This window comes from Cherax quadricarinatus, chromosome 3 (assembly GCF_038502225.1).
Source record: "Cherax quadricarinatus isolate ZL_2023a chromosome 3, ASM3850222v1, whole genome shotgun sequence".
Classification (NCBI taxonomy): domain Eukaryota; kingdom Metazoa; phylum Arthropoda; class Malacostraca; order Decapoda; family Parastacidae; genus Cherax; species Cherax quadricarinatus.
The window spans coordinates 26,910,058-26,918,593 of NC_091294.1; the positions used below are offsets into that span (position 1 = coordinate 26,910,058).

Genomic DNA, 8,536 nt, shown 5'->3' on the forward strand with positions numbered 1-8,536 from the left:
CAGACTACCTCATAGGTACCTACCCAAATACACTATTCCTAGCTCCAACCAACCCCATAGAAGTTACGCTCATCATAAACACCCTTAAAAACAAGGCAAGAGACATAAACAATTTCCCTGCTTTTATGTACAAAAAAGCTTCTCAAGTATTGTCACCAATTATTGCAATGCTCTTTAACAAATCCACTGAATCATCTACCTTCCCAACAATCCTCAAAATAGCAAGGGTCACTCCGATCCACAAAGGACCAATATCTAACTTACCACTGCTCTCTAAAATCTTTGAAAAATTAATTCATAGACGGATCTATTCCTACCTCGTCCCACACAACACATTAAACCCTTGTCAGTATGGATTCAGGAATAATAAAAGCACAAATGATGTCATGATACACATGCTAGAACTAATATATATTGCACTCGAAAAGAAAGAAGTCCCACTGGGCATTTTCATTGATTTACATAAAGCTTTCGATACAGTCAGCCATGAACTGCTGTACTCCAAACTAACGCACTATGGTATCAGAGGCCACTCCCTCAACTACCTAAAATCATACCTTAGTAACAGAACTCAATATGTGTATGCAAACGATGCAAACTCTTCCACCCAACCAATCACAGTAGGAGTCCCACAAGGAAGTGTCCTTGGACCACTCCTCTTTCTCATCTACATCAATGATCTACTGCATGCATCACAGCTACTCAAACCCATATTATTTGCAGATGACACTACATATGTCTTTTCCCACCCAAACACAGTCATACTAGCAAACACAGTCAATGCCGAATTGCAGAAAAGATCTGCCTGGATGATGACTAATAAACTTACCCTGAATACTGATAAAACCTATTTCATTCAGTTTGGAAACAAAGCTGCAAATGATCCAATGAACATAACGCTAAATGGATCATCAATCACAAGACTCACAGAGGAAAAATTCCTAGGTATCCACCTTGACAGTAGCCTAAGTTCCAGACACATATACAACAAATCACCAAGAAAATCCCCAAGACTGTAGGCATACTATCAAAGATAAGGTACTATGTTTCACAATCAGCTCTCTTGGCACTGTACCATACACTCATATACCCTTATCTTATATATGGAATTTGTGCATGGGGACCAACAACATCCAATCGCCTAAAACCCCTAATAACCCAGCAAAAGGCAGCAGTAAGAATGACAACAAATTCCCACTCCCACCAGCATACTCCACCAATTTTCAAAAGTCTGAATCTGCTCACCATTAAGAACATACATACTTATTCATGTGCCTACTACATACACAGAACAATACACGCAAATATAAACCCTCCACTCAAACTTCTCCTCACCAACCTAAACAGGACGCATGACCACAACACAAGACACAAATCTCTTTTTGATATACCTCGTGTCCATATCACACTATGTAAAAACTCTATGCACATAAAGGGCCCCAAAATATGGAATTCATTACCAGAAGATATTAAAGTAACCCAGTCTGAAAATCAATTTAAGACTCTTCTCAAAAGCCACTTAATCACCCTAGACTAAATGCTAAATACTCAGTACACACATACTCACTTATGTACTCCCACATCATAACTTCAACAATCACTTTGAACCTTTCATCCATTGTTGACAGGAATATAATTGAATCATTGTTTTCACAAAAAAACATTTTTGAATATATGAATATATCTTTTGTCTTATACAAATTAGATTCACTTATAATTAATAATGTACTGTACAACTATGAAATAATTACTATCCTACTGTACAACTATGATATAATCCTTAGTGTTAAGTAGACTGTAAGTCAATAATGTTAAGTTGGCCCATAATACCTAGGCATAATAGAGGCTCTCTTTGTACTGCAACCCACTATTGTAAATACAAAATCTCAATGTACTGTTTGCAAAGACATAAAATAAATAAAATAAATAAATAAGTACAGTTATTATTCATAGTGTAAATTACCTAGGATAACCCAAAAATTCTAGGCAAAGTGCTATAAAGTGTTTGTATACAGAAGACATAATATCTATGACTGGCAACTCAGTGGCAAGCAATACATATTTTCACTTCATCAGGAATCAGACGTGACTACAGCATCGTGTGTAATACCTGTTGGTTTACGAGCTGCTCTCTAAGACTGAGAGACAAGCAGAAAGAAAGATACACACAGGCAGATAGAAAGACTGAGACACACAGGCAGACAGAATGACACACACACACAGGCAGACAGAAAGAGACAAACACACAGGCAGACAGAGAGACCGAGACACACAGGCAGACACACACACACACAGGCAGACAAAAAGACTGAGACACACAAGCAGACAGACACACACACAGACAGAAAGATAAGCAGAGATAGACAGATAGATAGACAGATAGACAAACAGACATACATGTTTGTGTGTAACAGTGTAAATAAATAAAGCCAGGGTTCCCTGCAGCAGTGCACTATCTTTGTGTCACTCCACTGCTTACCCTGTCAGCAGTTTAGTGACACTCGTCATAAACAATGCTTCAAGAAGTTTCATATATACTCCAGCATGTCTAAAACATTGCTGAGACCTATAAATACTTTGTATATATTTCTAGACAGTAATAAATGACCAAGACAGGTGAAAATGTACACCTGCTGGTGTGATTGTGACTATTTGAGTACTATTTCAGTACCTAATACGTATTAGCGTCAGAACATAGATTGGCTATGAAATCACAAGAACTATTATAAATTGTAATTTTCAGAACATAAAAATTATATAAATTAAAATAAAAATGAAAAAAAAAAAAGGTATGTGTATATCGATAACACCTACAAGCGGCAGAACTCGATGCTGCTGTCAGGTGAGCATCCAACACCAATTTCGCGGTTTTACATCTCGGTAAGTACTAGTCCTAAAAATTTTTAGGGGTCTAATAACACATAAAATTGCCCTCTTTAATTAAAAAAAATTATTTTTCAAAGTATTCGGAGCACTGGCAGTGAAAACATAGATCTATGTTTGGGCAGTTTAACCCTTTGACTGTTTTGGTCGTATATATACATCTTACGAGGTACCGTGTTTGACGTATATATACTCATAAATTTTAGCAGCTTCAAATCAAGCAGGAGAATGCTGGTAGGCCCACATGTGAGAGAATGGGTCTGTGTGGTCAGTGTGCACTGTATAAAAAAAAATCCTGGAGCATGCAGTGCATAATGAGAAAAAAAAACTCAGACCGTTTTTTTTAATTAAAATGCCGACTTTGCGGTCTATTTTCGTATAGTATTTATGGTTGTATACTCGTTTTCTTGGTCTCAATTGATAGAATGGAAAACATATTATAGAAATAGAGGTGATTTTGATTGGTTTTACTATAAAAAGAACCTGGAAATGGAGCTCAAATTAGGGGAAATGTTTGATTTTTTGCCAATGTTCAAAAGTAAACAAATGATGTCATTGTCCAATAAATGTCCAACTAGCCATTCTAATATGCAGTCATGAATGGGTTGACATTATCTGCACAATTATTACAATATTGCAATAGTCTGCATAACAGTAAATCTTCTATTTTTTGTTTGAATGAAAATTCAAAATAGAAAGCAAGAGTAATATCAGAGGGACCTGGAGACGTGACTGATGAACAAAGAAAATGTTATTTTAGAGCCAGGAATGTCGGCATTGTTCATTCTGAACCTTATTTTGCAATTGTCATATTTTTTAATTTTCGTGAAATTGGCCAAATTGCAAATTTCTGACCACATTATTGGGCAGTTGAAATCAGTAAATGGGCAGTTTCTTGTACTCAATCGATAGAAAAAATGAAGTTCTAAAGAAAGAGCTATGAGTTTGGTCGACTGGAACAATGGAATTAGCCGAAAATAGGGCTCAAACTGGGTGAAATCGCCGATTTGTAAATATCGCCGAGGTTGCCAACTTCGCAAGAGCGTAATTCCATCAGTTTTCCATCAAATTTAGTTTTTTTTTTTTTTGGAGTCATTACAATCGGGAAAAGATTCTCTATCATTTCATAAGAATTTTTTTTCTTTTTTTTTTTAAATTTTGCGACATCAGGAGACACCTCAGGATTGGGGATTGCGACAGTCAAGGGGTTAAGGGTTAAGTGACAAATCCATTCGTTCCCTAGGCTTCCTTAACTTGTTTATCTCACTCCAAATTTTTTTCTTATCTTCATCAAAATTTCTTGACAGTGCCTCTCCCATTCTATCATCTGCTCTCCTTTTGCATTCTCTCGCCACTCTCTTCACCTTTCTTTTACTGTCCACATACTCTGCTCTTCTTATAACACTTCTGCTTTGAAAAAAACTCTCATAAGCTACCTTTTTCTCTTTTATCATACCCTTTACTTCATCATTCCATCAATCACTCCTCTTTCCTCCTGTGCCCACCTTCCTATAGCCACAAACTTCTGCCCCACATTCTAATACTGCATTTTTTAAATTTATTTTACAACATTTTCACATTAAAGTTCTGAAACATTTTAAAGCATCTGAATACTGTACAGCATTTTTAGTCTCATTCTTTAAAAGATAAAGAAAATTAGATTCAGAATGTCATAGTATGGGAAAGTATTTCTAATTATAATTCAGGAGTCTGTGGGAAAATGAATTTCAAGTTTCAATTATAACTTAGATGTATGGGAAAATAGGTTTCAAGATCAAATTTTTACTTAGGTGTCAATGGGAAAATAGATTCCATGCTTCAAACATTTGAATTTCAAACAATTTCCAGAAATGCATCATATCTTCCATAACTTGGAATTCTATTGGCACATAAATTCACATTCCTCAGGCATTTTATCTTGCATTACTTGTTGTTTATAACAAAAATACAGAGATGCCATCGGCTGAGGAATGGCAACATACAGACCTACAAATCTGGGCAGATGACATTATTTAATCAACAGAAATTTCACACCTTAGTTTATGAGGCACATCATAGTAGGTTTTTAAAATATATTTAGGTGGCCAGAGTGAAATCATGAATTAAACAGTCATACACAACATTCAACTTATTACCTTTTTCATTGAATTAACCCTTTCAAGGTTTCCGACGTAGTACTAGTACGGCTTACGCACCAGGGTTTTTGATGTACTAGTACGCATAAATTCTAGCGCCTTCAAATCTCGTGGGAAAAGGCTGGTAGGCCTAGATGTGAGAGAATGGGTGTGTGGGGTCGGTGTGCGTGGTAGAAAAAAAATCTGGGACCCAGTGGCTCATTGTGGGAATGCCATTTTAGTAGACCCTGTTCACCATGCCTCACGGTAAGAAGTTCCTTACTCCTCGGCGAATTGGGACACTTTTGTTCCCCAGTGACAGTTCTAATACAGATGGAAGTGCCAGTGAAGATGAGTTTCAAGGTTTTGGAGAGGTTGTGACCAAAACTAATGACCATAATACCGGTAATAGTGAGGAAAACCCAGACAACCCTCAGCCTTCCACCTCTGCTGCTGGGCCGTCTTGTTCACGTTCAGTTGTACGAGAATCAAAGAGGAAACTCCTATTTTCCCAAATCCCGGACTCAAATGTGAGCATTGGTGATGACAGTGATAGTGGATATGAACTACAAGCTCTTGAAAACAGTTCCAGTAGTGATAGTGAAGTGGAACATTCTCCAGTGAAGCGTCAGTATATATGACGAGATATGCGCTCTGGTAGTGTGCCATATGCTATTCCAAGGGGAAGGTACATCTCGCAGTACATCCCGTGGCTGAACAACAGGAACAGACAGTGAAAATGAAGATGATAGTTTTGCAATTGGGCTGGAAAATGTGCATGGTGGTGGTGGTAGTGGTGGTGCCAGCTGTGAGGCACCAGCAGTGGGCCATGCTGCCACCCACGCTGCCACCCACGCCGCTGCCTCAGCTGATCTACAACAAAGGCCACCATCCCCCCCCACCCACCACACCACCCTCCACAACCTCCACAACCACAAACTCCACAACCACAACCACCTGTCAATGTCCAGTACCCACCAGCAGACTGCACTTGGGATTGGAAGGAAGCTGCCAATTTTGTTCCAAATCCCCACCAGAGTGATGAAAGCCAAAGTGGAATATGGCCATGTTGTACACTGGGGAACAATGCTAGTGAACTGGAATGTTTCGAGTTATTCTTTGACGAACCCGATGGAAATTATTGTCAGGGAAAGCAACAGATACCACGAGTACACCATGGCAAACACAATACTTTCACCAAAATCACGTCTACACAAGTGGAAGGAGACAACTGTGGCTGAGATGTATCTTTTCTTTGCCACAATAATGCTTATGCCACATGTGTATAAGCACACTGTGAAATCATACTGGCCAACAGACCGCCTGATTGCAACCCCAGGTTTCAGTGATATAATGGGAGCGAATCGATTTGTGCTACTATTACGTATGCTTCACTTCTCAGACAAAACCAGGCCTGACAGAAACGACAGGTTATATAAGATTAGGAATGTGTTCATGTATCTGAAAGAGAAATTCAGTATGTATTTTTATCCCTTCAGGAAGCTTGTAATTGACGAGTCTTTGATTCTGTTCAAAGGAAGGCTCTTTCAAGCAGTACATACCAAGCAAGAGGAAACGCTTTGGTATAAAGTTGTTTGTGCTTTGTGATTGCTACAGTGGCCTTGTATTGGATATTATTGTGTACACTGGAAGTTATGCATTGTAAAATACCAGGAAGTTATTGGGCATCTCTGGTGATATGGTTAGAACAATGATAGAACCATACCTTGGTAAGGGGCATATATTATATGTTGATAACTGGTACACAAGCCCCTCACTCAGTAATTTTTGCGAGTGAACATGACAGATGTGTGTGTGGCACAATGCGTGCAAATCGTAAACACATGCCCAGGTTTGAAACTGGCACTTGTAAAGGTGAGGTGCAGGCGTTTGCTGCCAATGACATCATGGCATTTCGGTGGTATGACAAACAAGATGTCATACTGTTGTCATCAGTTCACCCTAACGAAATGACAAACACTGGCAGGCAGCATAAAGACAGCAATGAACCCATTCTAAAACCAGCAGCTGTGATTGATTACACCTTCAATATGCTCTCAGTGGACAAACGTGACATGCAGACTGGGCTTGCTGATTGTGTTCGCAAGAGTTATAAGTGGTACATAAGACTCTTTTTCCATCTTCTGGACATTTCCATGCTCAATGCTTATAATACATGTATGTATAAGATGAGGACCAGAAACAAACCACCATATGGCAAATTCTGTTTGTCTGTCATCAGACAAATAATATTCAAGTACCAAGGAACAACAGCTGTAATAGAAAACCACCCACTAAATTATCAACAACTACCTTCTCGTCTGAAGCATGGTGATCACTTCCTAATACAACTGCCTGCTACTGCTTTCAAGAAAAAGGCTCAGAAGAGACACTCGTTTTATGTGTGAGGAGTGTAAAACACCACTGTGCATGACACCAGGTTTCAAAGACTTCCACAGGCTGCAGAACTTCTAGAAACATTCCCTGTGACTATATGTGTATATAAAATATAAAAAAGTAGTAATAAACAACATTTCAAATCGTTTGTGTGTAAACAACAATTATAAACAATATAAGGAGAACTACTTCCCGGTAAAAGTAGGTCTTAGACAGGGATGTGTAATGTCACCATGGTTGTTTAATATATTTATAGATGGGGCTGTAAAGGAAGTAAATGCTAGGGTGTTTGGGAGAGGGGTGGGATTAAATTATGGGGAATCAAATTCAAAATGGGAATTGACACAGTTACTTTTTGCTGATGATACTGTGCTTATGGGAGATTCTAAAGAAAAATTGCAAAGGTTAGTGGATGAGTTTGGGAATGTGTGTAAAGGTAGAAAGTTGAAAGTGAACATAGAAAAGAGTAAGGTGATGAGGGTGTCAAATGATTTAGATAAAGAAAAATTGGATATCAAATTGGGGAGGAGGAGTATGGAAGAAGTGAATGTTTTCAGATACTTGGGAGTTGACGTGTCGGCGGATGGATTTATGAAGGATGAGGTTAATCATAGAATTGATGAGGGAAAAAAGGTGAGTGGTGCGTTGAGGTATATGTGGAGTCAAAAAACGTTATCTATGGAGGCAAAGAAGGGAATGTATGAAAGTATAGTAGTACCAACACTCTTATATGGGTGTGAAGCTTGGGTGGTAAATGCAGGAGACAGTTGGAGGCAGTGGAGATGTCCTGTTTAAGGGCAATGTGTGGTGTAAATATTATGCAGAAAATTCGGAGTGTGGAAATTAGGAGAAGGTGTGGAGTTAATAAAAGTATTAGTCAGAGGGCAGAAGAGGGGTTGTTGAGGTGGTTTGGTCATTTAGAGAGAATGGATCAAAGTAGAATGACATGGAAAGCATATAAATCTATAGGGGAAGGAAGGCGGGGTAGGGGTCGTCCTCGAAAGGGTTGGAGAGAGGGGGTAAAGGAGGTTTTGTGGGTAAGGGGCTTGGACTTCCAGCAAGCGTGCGTGAGCGTGTGAGATAGGAGTGAATGGAGACGAATGGTACTTGGGACCTGACGATCTGTTGGAGTGTGAGCAGGG

At 38.9% G+C, this 8,536-nt stretch overlaps 1 long non-coding RNA gene across 1 annotated transcript in view; it reads left to right on the forward strand.

Moving 5' to 3' along the window:
- The first annotated feature begins 8,408 nt into the window (after positions 1 to 8,408).
- LOC138853561 (uncharacterized) overlaps positions 8,409 to 8,536 on the forward strand; it is a 184,968-nt gene continuing 184,840 nt past the window's right edge. Inside the window, exon 1 of the long non-coding RNA XR_011392730.1 lies at positions 8,409 to 8,438. This is a non-coding gene — a long non-coding RNA (uncharacterized lncRNA). The remainder of the gene's footprint in view (positions 8,439 to 8,536) is intronic.